Consider the following 18,073-nt stretch of genomic DNA (forward strand, 5'->3'; position numbering starts at 1 on the left):
AAAAATTGGCAGCATATTCAGACATAAGTGAGTAGAAGGTGAAGAGGAATGCCATGTGTTAATGGTAGAAGGAGTGAGGGGTTGTGTTTTGATGATACATATGGGATCTTCTAAGCCTATTTAAAGTCATATGCTAGAATCAGCACTTTATCTGTAAGGAAATGGTTTATTCTCCTTTGGACTTCTAGCATCAATTTCAGGCCTGGCATAGAAAAGTTTCTCAGTAAATGCTTGTCCGTGGATGGATAAGTGAATAAATAAATGAATTTGTAAAAATCCCTGATACCAGCCAATCCCAAGCTAGAGCCGTTACATCCATTGTCCTACTTTAAGTATAGTTCTTCTCTCAGCTGATGCTTGATATTTCAGGGGGCAGCAGGAAAAAAGTCAAATTATGCTACTAGCAGGTCCCTGAGTCTGATGAGAAGGGGTTGGGTGGGGATGAAAATTAGGTATAGGCTACCATTAAAGCAAGTGATCATGCGATGTGATGTATTTCTTTCTGAGACCGTAGCTTAAATCCCAATTACCTCCTGGTGACAAATGAACTCACTGAGTAATTCATTTTGACTGTGGGAGCTTCCACCTTCTGTGTTACCATCGCATGGGGAAGGTGTATGACAAATTTCCAGATTTAATTTTAGTGCTTGGGAGCTCAAGTGGCACAATTACCAGATCAAGAGCGATGGAAGCATATTAACAAGCAGAGTTCATGTGAAGCTGAGATTTTACTGAGAATGCTCAGACTTCGACCCTTGCAAGCAATGTAGAGCACCAACTGGTCCCAGGCATCTAGACTTTGGGAAATTTTCTTCTCTAACTTTATCCTGATGCTTGAAATTCAAAAGGCCTTAGAGTACTGTTGATGGATGGTATCTCTAACATACCTCTTGGATTCTTCCCTTTCTGTTCCTCATCATCTCTCACATTGACTGTTAAAGGCAGTGTACATTATGATTAAATACTCAGCTCCTCTAGTCTATTGATAGGAGCTCAGATTATGCCTCTGATTGTCCTCCCTAAATAACCTTGGTCAAGTTACTTAGATGCTGGCATAGGCTTGTCCTGAGTCTTAAACATGTTTATATAAATAAAATACATGTCAGATAGTAAATCCATAATTGATGGTAGTTTTACATTAGTATTCAGTCAGTTCAGTTCAGTCACTCAGTCGTGTCTGACTCTTTGCAACCCCATGGTCGTAAATTGCAGCACCCCAGGCTTCCCTGTCCATCACCAGTTCCCGGAGCTTGCTCAAACTCATGTCGTCAAGTCGGTAATACCATCCAACCATCTCATCCTCTGTCGTCTGCTTCTCCTCCTGCCTTCACTCTTTCCAAGCATCAGGGTCTTTTCAAATGAGTCAGGTCTTTGAATCAGGTGGCCAAAGTATTGGAGTTTCTGCTTCATCATCAGTCCTTCCAATGAATAATCATGACTGATTTCTTTTAGGATTGACTGGTTTGATCTCCTTGCTGTCCAGGGGACTTTCAAGAGTCTTCTCCAACACCACAGTTCAAAAGCATCAATTCATCAGTATTAGTATTAGCATCCCCATCTAGCTCCTATCTTCTGTTCAATCACTCTCCTGTCCAGGGAACAGCAAACATTATCTTAAAAGATCAGATACCAAGTGTTTTAGACTTTTCATGCCTCAGGTCTCTTTTGTAACTACTTGATTCTGCCATTGTAGAAAAAGTAGCCACAGACAATAAGTAAACAAATATGGCTGTGTTCCAATAAAACTTTATGAAATCTGAAATTTTAATTTTATATAATTTTCACATATCATGGACCACTATTGTTTTGTTTTTTTTTTTCCCAACCACCTAAAAATGTTAAAACTGGATGGAGGAACTCAGTAGAGGGAGTCAAAACGTACAAACTTTCAGTTATAAAATAAACAAGGCATGGGGATGCAGCGTACAGTGTGGCAACTGTAGTTAGTGATGCTGGACTACATATGTGAAGATTGCTAAGAGACTAAGTCTTAAAAGTTCTCATTATATTAAAATAACAATATTGTGTAGCTATGTATTGTGACATGTCAGCCAGGTTTATTGTGCTGACCATTTCTCAATATATCCAAATAATGGAGTCATTCTGTTGTACACATGACATAAGATAGATAACATGCCTCAATTTTAAAATATTAACTTAAAAATAATAAAAATGTGAAAATCATCTTTAGCTTTCAGACTAAGCAGCCGGCCAGCTGGATTTCGTCTGTGGGCTGAAGTTTGCTAACCCTGGTCCTGATCTAATGTCTACTCAAGAGCCAGCTTAATCTTCCTGAGAGATACCGAAAAGCCTACTTTTCTACTTCCCAAACCTTCAATGGCTCTATATTGCCTAAAATCAAAATTGTTCAATTTGACCTTGAAAGCCCTCTGAGGGCATGGCTCATGGCCCTGGTAACTTCCATGTCACAGCACAAACCTCTCAATTTATCATTCCCAAACTGGGTCTTCCCAGGTTTTTAACTCACATTCCTAAAGAGTTATACTCCTTTTAGAAGTTTGTGAACTTAATTCACATCTGATGAAAAGGACTGAGGAGACCCAGAAGGCTCTGGGAAGATGGCGTTAGGACAGCAGCCCGTCTGCTGTAGAACAGAGGAGCTGTGGGGTCTGCAGACACTGGGAAAACGCCTCGCTCTCTGTTCTGAAAACTGCTCTCCCTAACTTGCTTCACTGGCCCAAGGACTTTCCATTCATTCAGTCTCATCTTATCCTTATAAAGACCCAATGAGGAAAATATTTCTTCATTTTGCAGTCAAGGAAGCTCCTTAACAGAGAGGTTATATAACTGGCCCAAGGTCACACAGCTGGGACATGGTAGATCCAGAACTTGGGCTCAGACCTGAAGGATAGGAAAGCTCATCCTCTTAACCATGATATTACATTTACTATTTTCTTACCTAACAGCTGGTGACCTTCTGAGAAGAGCTTCTTCCACTGACAAAAATAAACGTTCCATTATGTGCACGAATGTGTATAGGCATATGTAATTCCTTCCCCCGAAGTTAAATTTCCCCTTTCTGTCAAACCCAATGATAACAGGGGGAACATAAAATACCTTATTTAGCATTGCAAAACCATCCTGTTCCCTAATCCACACAGACAATCTTGAAAGTGAGCCCAGGCATGGAAGAAATGCTGCTTTGAATGTATCCTAATCCACAGTGAAGGAGCGATCACATTAAAACATTTCCCATCTCCCTGCATTATCGTCATCAGAGGACATGTTTTAGGCAGAAAGGGGAAAGCTGCTAACATGAATTAGTTACCTCATTTTACAGCAGAGAGAGGTGAGACCACATAAATGTAATGTGCCATGACACGAAATGGCCAGCTTCCTTTAACAAGACTAATTCGAGCTGAACTGGCACATTGGAGAGGGGAAGTGTAAAGTGTTTGCGTCACTCTCTCCTCTGTACCTTGAGACTTCTGAGAAGACTTCTTGGGCAGAGCAAGGCTAGAAGACAAAATGCCCAAGGCTGTCTGTCTTTGGTCCTTGATTCCTGTCTAAGCAAGCAGCCAGATGTGGTTAAAAGATCCGCACAGACGAGAAATCATGCACCCTATCAGCGCTAGTGGTAAAGAACCCACCTGACAATACAGGGGCCATAAGAGACCCAGTTCGATCTCTGGGTCAGGAAGATCCCTTGAAGGGGGGCATGGTAACCCACTCCAGTATTCTAGCCTGGAGAATTACATGGACAGAGGAGCCAGGCGGGCAATGGTCCATAGGCTTGCTAAGAATGGGACACGACTGAAACGACTTAGCACAGCACACACCCTTCACTCAGCTTTGCCCTTAACCTGCTGTGTGATTTTGCCCAAGTTCCCTCAGTTCTCTGCTTTGTTTTCCTCGGCTTTGATATGAATATCACCATCATTGTATCCTTGGCCTTCCACACAGAGCAGAAGGCCCTACAGCATGGTTGTGAAGAGCTTGAAGGCAAGCCATATGGGTTTGAATACTGGGTTTATTGTTCATTGCTGAATGCCTTGAGGCCAGTTATTTACCCTCCCCGCGTCTTGATTTCCTCATCTGAAAAATGGGAATAATAATAATAGTAATTGCGGAGACGTCCCTGGCAGTCCAGTGCTAAGACTCTGTAACTCCCACTGTAGGAAGCTCTGAATTGATCCCTGGTCAGGGAGCTAGATCCCACATCCCATTGCTAAGGGTTCACATGCTGAAACTAAAGATACCACAGAAGATTGAAGATCCCATGAGCCTCGACTAAGACCTGGCACAGTCAAATAAAGAATATTAAAATACTACTACTAATAATAATAATAATTGTTTCGTATGGTATTGCTAGAATTGAATAACTTAATCTACCTTAAGCCCTCACCAGACTTTTTGGTGCATGCTAAGCACATTAAAATGATGGCCATAATTATCATAGTCTTCTCCAAGCCTCTAATTAGAGAATAATAATTATCATGTTTATGACTTTTGTAGTTTTCTCTATGAACCAGTCACATTTAATCTTCATGAAATGTTATCCCATGCTACGTTATAGGGATCTTTAGTCCCCATTCAGATAAGGAAACTAAGAATCAGAGGAGTTCAGAAACTTTTCCCAGGCTGCGCAAATTGTTATTGTATGTTATTGACTTGATCAAAGCACTCTTTCCCATGTTCTTTTTCTATAGTTTGTAAACTGTAGTCTTTTGATAGTGTAAAGAATGATTACTATCACAGAAATAAGAGTCAGGTATCTCTAGGTTTCATCATTTTCTGGTGTCTGTAGGTTGCTTTTACATAAAGTTAAAAATGTTTTAAGGCTTCCAACTAAATAAAGCAAAGGATAGGGTTTCCTAAGTGGCTAAGACATACATTTGTTTGCACTGAGATTAGATGAAATGTGTTAGAATGTGAAGAGAAGAGGGAAGATATTATGAAGTTCCTGATTTGCTAAGGAGGATTACACATTAAGGCAATAGGCTTGCAGAGCAGACTGTTGTCTTCAGTGAGAAGTTCCCACATGTCTTCATTCTCCCCCTTTAACCTACCTAGGGTTGATTCTTGTGGACCCAGTTCTGAGTATCTGATAGGAAAAGCAAAGGGGTAACTACCATTGGGAAGAGGATTTAATGCAGGAGAATTAAAGAAGAGCCTTTCTCTAACCTGGAGGGCCTTTTGAAAGGAAGAGCAAGAGAAACTAGGTGGGGCAGATGGGTTCTGACATTCTTCTCTCCAAACCAAAGCTGGAACTGCTCTGGACATCTGTGGGTAATATTCAAGGCCAACGCACTTTATTCCAGTTCATTCTTAGGACTTTAGAAAGAGAAAACCTCTGGGGCTGCCCCACACGACTCTGCAGTGGAGTCTAAAGTGTTCAGGAAGAGAGATGCAGAAGGGCGAGCCAGAATGCTGACACCTGAGCTCGGCAGATCATGAACCCCGTACAGGTTGGGAGGAGAAGGAATGATTGGTGGACTGGATGCAGGGAATGACAGAGACTCGGGAGTCTGCAGCCAGTGGAAACCGAGGACAGAGCAACCAGGTTTCAGTACAAGCTGAGGGAGAGACCAGACTATGACTCACACAACTCACAGGGGTAGGAGGGCCAGCAGAGCCAGGAGGTCAAGAGTCATGGCCCCAGAGACCAAAACAGGCAAGGGATGCTCCGCCTAACAGTTCTGGCTCCCCTTGCCTTCCTAAAAGATTCTCAGACAGGCCTCCCCAACGCCTCTGGACCTGACACTGAGGGAGGACCAAGAGGGGAGAACCGTGATCCCAGTGGAACATTATTACTAGTTTTTTAACCAGAGACACTGGGTACCACCTTAAGAAGAGCTTAAATTATTGAGTCTGGATGAACTTAAACAGAATTGGGCATTTACTTTCACTTAGATTGTATTTTCCCTCCCAACCATCATAGAAGAGTTTGAGGGGAAACCCAGATCAGGCTTAGAAAACAGTAAAGTACGTTCTGTCTGTACACATGAGTTCTGGAGTAAGTTAAATTGGCCACAAGCGTATGTGTGTGTCATGATATCTAATTTTATATAGCTCTTTATAGTTTTAAAGTACCTTGTGTATCAATGACATTGAATTCTGTGACTTTGACAGGGCATGAGTTATTTTCCCATTATACTGACTAAGAAACTGAGGATTAGAGAAGGCAAATTATCTTCCCAGGATTACAGCTGTAAATCACAAGGAAGGATTTTATTTTATTTTCTTAATCTGAAACCAGCATTTCCCTCCCTATATCATTTGCTGAAATACATATATGTGTATATATATATATATATGTATACATATATATATATATATATATATATATCTCCAAGCATTATGTTTCATGAGTGGTTACATTTTAAAGAATAAAATAAAAATTCACTCAGGCTATGTGTAAGGGGAAAATCCATTCAGAATGTTTGTTTAAGACTCTGCAATACCAGAGGTTTTAAAATGAGGAAAACGTAGGAGTAATTTATAATGAATATACTTTGGTATTTCATAGCCTTCCATGACCTGTTCTCCACCTATATATCTATTTCTATCCTCCTTTGCCTAGAAACCCCTCTCCTTGAAGATGCTCCCCTACATCTAGGGGAATTTCCTAATCCAGCATTTCCCAAAGCCTGTTGTGTAGAATATTAGCTCCCTGGGATGTAAATAAGTATAACAGGGAAAATGATTTTTAATGGCAAGATAAGTTTGGAAGGCACTGGTCTAACAAATTAAATAGATGTCTTTATTCACAATTTTCCTCTGAACCTTTGATGTGATAAATAAGGTTTATGACTCCTAGAGAGAGAAAAAATGTGTTGCATTTCCTACCTTATTTGACCATGGAACCATTTTTGTCAGTAGTCTCCTGTATCATCTGTGTTCTTTAAAACACATGTTAGCACTGCCACCTTAATCAATAATTCTGATGGATGGGAGAGGGTAAGGCTATGATATGGGTCATTCCATTGACCATTAGGGTTGATTCAGCTGACTGGATGGATGGATGGTTACAACCTGGTGCTACATGCTCCAGCAAACAGCATAGTCTTCCTGTGAGGACCATTATTAGGTTAAGTGCCTGTGGTCCCCTAAGATCCCGATTTCTGCTTGAGCACTACTTGCCATAATTCAGATATCTATAGCCATGAGTCATGCTGGGAGAAAACCAGGTCTAGGTGAGAACCATGCTGTAGAAATTAACTTTATTCATCAAATCAATTAGGACTTTTGAGCACCTGGTAGGAGCCAGATACTGTGCTGTGTGCTAGAGATGCAGAGATAAATAAAGCATAGTCACTGTTCTCCAAGGACTTACAGTCTGGGAGGAGAGAGAGGATTGGGAAATGACACATGCAGAGACTAAAATAGTAACTCAATATGGTGTTATATACAACATATATGCTCAGATACAGTGGAAGCATATGGAAAGGAATGCCCTGGTCTACCCAAAAGGGTCAGGGAAGGCTTTGCAGAGAAAATAGTGGCAAGGCTTCAGCTTAGAGAATGATAGTGGTTTTGCCTGGTGAAAATGTAGAGTATCCTGAGAAGAGAGAAGAGCATGCTCTCCAGTAGAGAGGTCTGAAAAAACGCAGCACTGTCAGAAAACAAGAAGTGGTACAACATGGATAAAATACAGAAACTGAAGAATACATTGGAGTAGCTGGTGCCAGGGAGACAGAGAGAAGCCAGATCATTATGGGCCTGGTGCCCATGTAAGGAGTTTGGACTTTACCCTGTTGGTAATGAGGATCTGTCTGGTACTTTCCTAGACAGTTTTGATCTCCTTCTTCTTTGCTAATGTTAACAAAAAAAGTTGGATTGTGAGAGTAACAACAAGCAGCCAAAATCCCAGGTTCCTGGGGATGAGAGAAGCTAGGATTTAGTCCATCCAAGGGGAGCCATCTTACTTTTGGAATACAGTAACTGCTCTCTTTCAGGTCAGAGATAGGGTTTATGATTAAGGGAGCATCTAGCACTATGGAGCCAAGTCAGTGAGGGGTATCGGGACCCCAGCCTAACACCAAAACTGAGGCTGGGCCCCAGTCTTCTCAAGGCATCCAAAACTAATGAGGACACCAAGACAGATGCTGAGCCCTCTCAACAAGGCAACACTCTGTGGATTCAGAAATGGACTGTTGATCATGGAACATGCAGAGGGCTGAGTGGCTCGTTCCAGAGGCTACTTCCTCTGGGGACTGAGCCTTCTTGGTGATTGCATTGTGATTCACAACCATTATCTCACTGAATCCTCACAATCTTCGAAGCTGGTTTCACTATCATTGCTTTATAGGAAAGGAATCTGAGGTTTTGAGGCTTAGTGAAACTTGTGTGTGTATACATAGGGAGTTAGTAGTCAGGCCAGGACTTAATCCCTAGTCTTCCCAATTTCAAAGTCCAACACAAATTAGCCAACAGTCTACACTGGCTTCCTGTTCTAACTCCCTGCCTCTCTGCAGCCTTGGTCAATGCTGACCAAAGGACTGGTGTGGCTGAGACTTCTTGGAAATTCCTCCATATTAACAATGCAATACCAGGGCAAATTATGGCCACTGTGTTTGCTGGCCTTGCCACTCAAAGCCCACTTTTCTCTTCTTCCAGGCCCTCTATTCATCTGCATGTTCATTCCTTGTGAAATGTTATCAGGTTCAACATTCATATGATACCTTCTTTGAGGAACTTAGTACATCATGAAAAATTTATCTTATTGACCCCCAGCCATTCCTATGAGGCAGCATTCATTTCTAGTCCCTTATATCCAAGTTTCCAAAGAAAGGTCCTAGAGACAATTTTCCACAAACCTGAGGACTCCCAAATCCTGATCTAGAAAGTATATCCTATGCATTTATTTTCTCTGCCTACTTGAAGCTATGCACCCTTTTCTCTGCCTTGGGGCTGTGACCTAGACAAATGTATTTAGATCAGTAGAGTTGCTTCACAACTCCATCAGCAAATCCCTCTGAAATACCCCTCAGGCCAGATGGTGAACCTAAAAGCTGACTCTAGGTAAGACTCTTCTCACTTGGAGCCTGAGGTTCCCCATCTATGAAGTTTAACTTTGTGATCTATAAAATCCTATTCAACACTGCAATTTATATGCATTGTACAGATGATGAAACTGAAGATCAGGAGCTTAATGGTTCAGCTAGGAAATTCCCAAGCTGGGATTCTGGCCAGTTGGCAACATATTATCTTCAAAGAAATCAATTGTCTAAAAATATTCATTGAGCACTGATTATGGGCAAAGGCACTGTGCTGGAAGCTAAGAGTACACAAGGAAAAAGAGATTGTCCCTGCTCTCTAGACAAGTATCGATATTTTGGAGGAGAGAGATGCAAAAAGAATTCCAACGTGCTGTGAGTGGAATAGCGGGGAAAACATGAATGAGGGTTTCCAAAAGCAGAGTTCTTAACCCAGGTGCCTAAGAAAGCTTACAGCAAAGTGGCACCTCAGCTGGGGGAGGAGAGTTGACCTATGAGTTAATGAAATTGACTCATGACCATTTGCTTTTAGGCAGCTTCTAGAAAAAGAAAATCTACCTTCATTTTCACTGCACTGGAGTCTAAAAAGTTTCAACAAATGCCATCTTAGCATCTACCTAATGGAAGAGCTGTAAAGAGATGATATGGATGGACAAATAGAGAAGGGCTTCAAGGATGTAGGGATGTCTGCCTGGAATGCTTGCCTGCTCTCTAGCAATAAATAAGATATAAAAATAAATACACGCATCTGACAAGAACTAAGGGAAATAAAAGGAAAAATAATTGAAAATAACAGGAACCTGCCCGGTGTCCAAGCTGTCCACAAATGTGGTGAGAGTATAATGATTTTAAGAGACATAAGCAAACTGATAAAGGAATACCAAGATGAGAAGAGAGGAAGACGACAGTAGGGACAGAGGTAAAAAAGCTGGTTTTCAAGTCCATCTCGAGTAAGTTTGCAAAGGACGGGGTGGCCGGGCCACCGAGACTTGCCTGGTATAATTTATTGACAAGGAAAAGTAAACATTCATTTACAAAAATTAATTCTTTGCCTCGGTGACTGTTAACAGTGTACCAACAGTAGAGGTTGGGAGATGAATGCCTGAAGTGAGCATAAATTCCCTTCTAGAGAAGAGAGCATAGCACCTGGAAGAAATAAAGGTGAATCCTGACAAGAGGAGGTTGATTAAGATAGTAAGTGTGCTCAGAGATTGAGAAAGTAGTCAAGCCTGGGTGATGGATGGAGAGTCTTCAACCACACATCCTAAGTTGAGTGTCTGAGCATCCATGGAGGATGGAGGGAGGGGAGAGGAGGGAAGGAAACCCAGGTCTCATGCACACAATGAGCTGCTTCCCTCTGGATGTACAGGAGGTGGAGAATGAGTATTTGTTGATAACAAATTGCTGGGCACTGTGGTAGGTGCTTTACATATATTGTCTCATTGATTTCTCATCATCCCCTGCAAGATAGGTGTTATTATAAGAAAACTGAGGGTCAGAGAGGTTAAATTACCTGTCCAAGTTCTCAGACCCAGGATTTGAACTCTAGGTTGTCTGATAATAAAATCTATAGGCTCTTTTCCCTTCATTCCAATGAAATAGTCATAGCCTTTTACATTTTCAAAATGGATGTGACATGCCTAGTAGCTGGTAGGAGTTCAAATAATGATAGCAGGTAAAAATAGAACTAGGAATAGCAAGACTAAGGGGGCAGGATATATGTAAACATATCGTAAGACTTATCTGAAAGGGCTGTTGTGAGAAATGAGGTAAAATAATGCCAAATTCCATCTTAGGGCCAGCAGCATAGGGGCAATACGGAAGCTGGGGGTCTTTCTTTGGTACTCAGTGCCTTATATCATACTTCTCTGTATGTTTTCATGTTTTAATAACCTCTAATAGGCTATAAGCCACTTGAAGGTAGAGATTTACCTAATGAATCTCTGTATTTCTCAGAGGACTTTGTATAAAAAGGATTTACTGAATGTGGGCAAGTGCATAAGAATGCAGATCAGGACTATGTAATATAAAAATGGCATATTTCTCTTTACAATTACTCTTGTTATATTCATTCTTCCTAACAGCTCATCTACCAGACTATAAATACATGCATACACATATGTGTGACTAGGTGCATCGTGTAGTGTACCAGGTGCTTCATATAGATACATAACGGGCTTATTGAAGAACCCAAACTTGGTGAGATATAAAACAGATTTTTTTTCTTTATGCACTGCTTGCAGCAGGCTCATAAAATCTCCCTTTCTCATTCCTTATATTGGGCAGAATCCATAATCTTCCAATCATTCTCTGGTATTAAATGTTCATCCAACATACAACGCCAGTCTCATACTGGATTTCGTGTCTGCCCCTCCCCTGTGCTGGCCAGAACTGTGGCTCAGGGGTCATGGTGGGAAAAGAGGCTTGGGGTTAGTTCTGGGATTCTTCTCCCTTTTTCTTTACAGTGCTATCTCCTCTGATGTTTGGAGCCAGTGGGGCAAACAACTTTCTTACCAGCTCCTGATAATTGTCCTTCCCTGCTGGTTGCTTTTAGCTGATTCCGTGGGGACTCAATATCCCTCATCACCTTCTGGAAGACACATAACCAAATGCTGGGTATATATGGGGTTCTTGAAAGGCCCCAGTGCAGCAGACACACAGCACTGTTTGACCTCTGTCACTGCACTCTGTACCAGGTCACATCAAAGCCTCTTGCTTTGGGGACCACTTGCGTCCTGGTAATCAAGTCAGCTCAAGCCTACGCAATGTCCATGACCTTTGACCCACAGGACATCCCTCATCCTTGCCACATCTAAGCAGGGAAGTCAGGGGTGATTCAGAGTCACTGCCTCTTTCTCCCCATCAATTTTCCCCAGTTCTCTTGTCTTTCTTCTCACGTGGGCACAGAAGCAGCTCAGCCAGTCTGCTATATAGGTAGCTATCTAAACAGAGATTGTTGATTTTCTCCCCTGCAGGCCCCCAGCCTGTGAGGGATCTTCTTGTCACGTCCCTTGCCTTGGGGGAAGCCAGGTGGTGGCCATGCAGGTGAAGGACAAGCCTCTGCCCCAAGTTCTCTGCCTTCCCAAGTCCTCCAGTGCCTCTTCCTCAGCATCTCCTTTGGGATTCTTTTTCTGCTTTTTATAAATGAGGGAGGATAGAAGGTAGTAATAGTTTGAGGGAGGGAGAAGCACCAGAGTCAGTTTTGTTGCTCCGTGCACGGGGATGATCCAGAGAGATGATATGGGGTGGGAGGTGGGAGGGGGGTTCAGGATTGGGAACTCATGTACACCCGTGGCTGATTCATGTCAATGTATGCCAAAACCAATGCAGTATTGTAAAGCAAAATAAAGTAAAAGTAAAAATTAAAAAAAAAAGTTCTAAGGGAGGTTACAGGCCACATTTGTTGTTTTTTTAAAAATATTCATTTATTTGTTAGTTTATTATTAATTTTTTTACTTCACGGGTCTCTGTTGCTCCAAGCAGGCTTTCTCTAGTTGCGATGAGCAGGAGCTATTCTCTAGTTGCCCCAAGCAGGTTTTCTCTAGTTGCGATGAGCAGGGGCTATTCTCTAGTTGCACTGTGCGGGCTCTTCATGGTGGTGGTTTCCCTTGTTGTGGAACAGGGCTCTCGGTGAACAGGCTTCAGTAGTTGCAGCAAGCAGGCTTAAATGCTCATGGCATGTGCAACCTTCCAGGACTAGGGATTGAACCAGTGTTTTCTGCGTTACAAGGAGGATTCTTAACCACCGGACCACTAGGGAAGCCCCTAGCCTCATTTATTGATGGTGGCTTTTAGATAGAGATTCTGTTGTCTTAGCCCTGGGTCCTAGCTGCCACTTCTAAGGTAAAATGAAGAATCCCAATCGACACCTGTTTATACATACTTTTAACATACACATGTATACTTATCGGGTAACGCTTATCATTCTCCTTTCAGTTAGGAAAATCAGGCTCAGAGATGAAGCAACTTGTTCCAAATTCAGTGGCCAAATTGGCATTCAAACTAGGTCTGCTTAATGCCAAGGTCCATCCATAGTAACAAAGAGATGCTCTCCTTAGAGAAGAAAATAGGAAAGGGAAATAGGGCAGAGAGACATGGATGGGGAGATGCAGGGAATCATGGAAGGAGCCAGAGAGACAAGTTCTCTGATGAGCTGTTTCCATTTGACAAGGGGTCCACTAGACCTTGGGGTCCAGTAGCAAAGAGACTATGGTACTCCCCCTAGCCATAGCTGTTAGAGGTGGGCCTATAAGGACCCCATATCCTCTGATGCTGTTATCTGCAGGACTTCCTTTTACCAGCATAGTGGGGAAAGCTGTTCCCCTCCCAAGGTAATGGGTCTAAAGCCTCAAGGAGCCAAGGCAGAACCCATGAGTGGCCATCATTGGCTGAATGGAGACTACCCACATGATAAGCACTGGGGACTGATGTGTTTTAAGGGCAAATAGCCCACAGCAAAAGAACCTTTTCCAGGGACTGAGTACAGAACCTCCTCCCCCTGATATCAGTTCAGATGGTGGTTCTCCAAGTAGGTTCTCCAACCAGCAACCTTCGATTCACCTGGCAATTTGTTAGAAATGCAGTCTGCCCCCTCCCACTTCCCAGACCACAGGCAGAATCAGAACCTCCCTGCGTGAGGCACAGTAATGTTTCAACAGGCTCTACAGGTGATTCTGTTTTATTAAGTTTTCAGTCAGCTTTACTAGAGTATAAATTACAGAGAGCAATTTGCCTTATCAGATGTAAAGCTTAAAGAGTTATAATAACTAGGTATGGACATGCAGCTGGCACCAAAATCAACACACAGAACATTCTCATCTCCTCAGAAAGCTCCCTTATACTCCTTTCTGGTCAGTACTCCCCCTTACCTCCAGTTCCTGGCAACTGCTGATCCGGTTTCTCTCCCTCTAGTCTGCCTTTTGTAGAGTATGGTGTAAAGGACTCATACAGTAGGTAGCCCTTCATGTCAGACTTTTTTTGCCTTGGCATCATACTTTTAAAATGATCTATGTTGTTGCACGTTGCAGTGGTCCACTCCTTTTTATTAGGTAGCTTGCTCCTTTTTGTTGCTGACTGGTATTTCCTTGTATGAATGTACCTTAAATTTTTACTTTTATTAATTTTTTAAAGAATGCAATGATATTTAATAATTTTATTTATTTTTGGCTGTGCTGGGTCTTTGTTGCTTCCCTGGGTTCTCTCTAGCTGTGGCAAGTGGGGGCTAATCTTTATTGCAGTGTGTGGGCTTTTTATTGCGGTGGCTTCTCTTGCTGCGGATCACGGGCTCTAGGGCACGTGGACTTCAGTAGCTGATGCAAGTGGGCTCAATACTTGGGGTTCCCAGGCACTACAGCACAGGCACAATAGTTGTGGTGCCAGGCTTAGCTGCTCCATGGCACGTGGGATCTTCCTGGATCAGGGATCGAACCCTATCTCCAGTAGTGGCAGGCAGATTCTTTACCTCTGAGCCACCGGGGAAGCCCGTATTTTTGTTATTATTTTTTAAATATTTATTTACTTATTTATTTTTGGCTGTGTTGGGTCTTTGCTATGGCATGCAGGATCTTCACTGCAGTGTGTGAGCTTCTCTCTAGTTATGGCGCATGGGCTCCAGAGTGTGTGGGCTCAGTAATTACAGACTGTGCCCCGTGGCATGTGGGATCCTGGTTCCCCAACCAGGGATCGAACCCCCGTGTGCTGCTTTGGAAGGCAGAGTCTTAATCAGTGGATCACCAGGGAAGTCCCTAATTTTTTTACTCATGCCTCAAGTTATGGACCCTTGGGTTGTTTTCAGTTTGGGACTTCTGTGAATAAAGCAACTAAAAATATTTGAGAACAAGTCTTTGTGTGAACATATGTTTTCATTTCCTTTGGGTAAATACCTAGGAGTAGGATGGCTGCATCACATCACCAGGTAAGTATATATTTACTTTTATAAGAAACTGCTCAACTGTGTCCCAAAGTGACTGTAACATTTTCTTACCACTAGTGATATATTAATACGTTCACTGCATTCTCTCCATCACTGGGTATTACTATCTGTTTATTTTGTTGTTGTTGTTAACATAGCGATTCTAACAGGGGTTCTTGTGGTATCTAATCATGGTTTAATTTTTATTTCCCTAGTGACAAATGATGTTGAGAATCTTTTCATATGCTTATTTGCCATTCACCTCTCTTCTTTGATAAAGTGTCTATTTAAATCTCTTCACATATTTAAAATTGTGTTGTCCTCTATTTTTAGTGAGTTGTAAGAAGTCTTTACATATTCCAGATAAAGTCTTTTAGCAGATATGTGTTTTGCAAATATTTTCTCCCACTCTGTGGTTCTTTTATAATCCTAAGAATTTTTTTTGAAGAGCTGAAGTTTTAATTTTGATGAAGTTCAATAAAATCAATTTTTTTTCTTTTATGGTTTATGCTTTTTTCTATGCTGTATAAGCATTTTGTTTCCTTAACACAAGATTACAAAGATTTTCTCCTGTGTTTTTTCCTAGAAATTTTACAAGTCTAGATTTTTAGTTTAGGCTTGTGATTCATTTTGAATTAATTTTTGTATATGGAGTGAGTTTTTTTCCTTTGCATGTGGACATCTAAATGTTTCAACACTATTTACTGAAAAGAATATCCTTTATCCATTAAATTATCATTGCACCTTGTCAAAAAATCAATTGACTACATATGTGCAAGCCTATTGTTGGACTCTCTACTCTGTACCATTGATGTATTTGTCTATCCTTATAGCAATACCACCCTCCTATGATTAATGTAGTTTTACAGTAAGTCTTAAAATCAGATAGTTGTAAGTCCTACAATTTTGTCCTTTTTTCCTCAAAACAGTTTTAGCCATTTTAGATCTTTATATTTCCATGTAATTTTTATAATTAGCCTGTAAATTTCTTTTTTAAAGTGCCTTGTAGGATTTTGATTGAAATTGCATTGAATCTATAGATCAATTTGAGGATAATTGTTATGTTAGTAATGCTGAGTTTTCCCACTCACTAACATAGTTTATCTTTCCATTTGCTTAAGTCTTTTCTAAATTATCTCATTAATTCTTTTTATGATAGTAGCATAAAATCTGCTGCTAAAATTTTACTGTATTTTGTTAGATTTATCCCTTAGTATTTCATGTTTTTTATCAATGCCATTGTGGAACATTGGTGCTGGTGGTTTAGTCACTAAGTCATGTCCTACCTTTGCGACCCCACGGACAGTAGCCTGCCAGATTCCTCTGTCCATGGGATTCTCCAGACTAGAATACTGAAGTGGGTTGCCATAACATTAGGTATTGAAAAAAACTAGTAATGGTATTTGATCTACCACACTTTCTCCAGATTCAAGTCACGCCCTATGCTGGTTAAGGTAGGGGCTTTGCTATCAGACAAAAGTATGTCTAAACCCAGAATCACTAGTCTGAAGAAGTAGCATGGTATGGTGTTGGGAGAGGCCAGATTCTAGAGGCAGACTGAGTTTGAAGCCTCATTCTGCCTCTTACTAGCTTCATAAACCTACATACTCCAGGGTTCAGCTTTATCATCTGTAAATGGATATAATAATAATAAACCTATTTCATAGAGTTATTAAAAGAATTAAATGATGTCAAGCAATGTGAAGCATAGAGTTATAACCCAAAACATGTTAGCTTTTATTATATCTTCCTGGGTGACCTTTGGCAAGCTAATTTCAGTAAGCCTCCACCTCCTCATTTATAAATTAGGGATAATCATAGTATCAATAGAATTGTGTTGAGGATTAAATTAAAAGAAAACAGGGAGAGCGCAGAGCACAGTGACTGGCACATAAGCCCTTATAAATAGCTATTATTAATAGTAGCTATTAGTTTTATTAATACTAGCTATTTATAGTGTCTATATTAGTACAAGTGTCTGACATATTGACATTAAACAAACGAATATTTAAAGAATAAAATACCTTCTGAACAATGAATATTAGCCTTACCGAAAAGTTTGCAGGGGAAATTAAAAAGTTGTAGATGTAGCTGCTAGAACATTTAGATGGTGCACAGATCGACTTATTGAAAACTGGTCGTTTCCAACCATTCATGCTAAATGGTTTTATTTGATTGTCCGGGGAGCTACCCCTCCCCCTACATTGTTTCTAAACTCATTGCAGATGGTGGTGAGGCTACAAACTAAAATCAATCTATTTATTGTAATGACTCCTAGTTACATACACCCAATTACCACTGTCATTAAGAAAGCTGTAGCTGCCGATATTGAATAGCAATGTGACATTAGGCATTCAATGCGTATAGCTCCAAAGCATGACCTTCTTACCAAGGAAGATTAAAAAGCATCCAAGATAATACCTGTTATCCCTAACTCTTTTCCTATTCTTTTTTTTTTTAAAAGAAAAACAGAAAACTTTGCCAACTTACTAATGTTAGATGAGAGGCAGCTAAGTTTTCCTAGAAAATCTGAGTACTAATTGAGAAATCGGGTTATGGCATGCTCAGCGTAAATGGTACCATAATCTCTAGGGAAATTAGCCAGTTTTATTCTGTAAGCATGTATTGATTGAGTGTGTCTGCACAGACCTAGGCACTCAGCATGATATGGGAAATCATAAAACAGTGATATATAACAGGGAAGACTGGGTCAAGATTTTAGCCACAGGTTTGAATGTCTAGCTCTGCAATAAGATTTATAAAGCAGTGTGTCTTTGGCCAAGTCATCTGCCCTCTCTTTTCATGTTCTTCATCTGTAAAATATGAGACCAGTATAATGAGGTTGATTAGAACTTAGTGATTCAGATTTTATTCTCTGATTTTAAAATGCATTCTCTACCTTCAAGCTCCTTACATTCTAATCAGAAGAAAAATAATCTACTCATAAAGATAAAAAATTAACCTAAATACTATTAATATTTGACTACTAGTGAGACTAATAACCTCGAAGGTAGTAAAAAGCCTACATTATAGGAGATATGAATGAAATTAACATTGAAAATGTTTTCTTCTTTGCAAAATAGGTTTAATTATAATTGCTTTGTAGAATTTGTGAGTTAATATTTTTCAAACTCCTGGAATATGAATATTGAAAGTATCTTAAAAGTTAGTTGGTTTCCTCTCAGACCTGTTGTCTATTTAA

This window comes from Capricornis sumatraensis, chromosome 2, assembly GCF_032405125.1.
Source record: "Capricornis sumatraensis isolate serow.1 chromosome 2, serow.2, whole genome shotgun sequence".
NCBI lineage: Eukaryota > Metazoa > Chordata > Mammalia > Artiodactyla > Bovidae > Capricornis > Capricornis sumatraensis.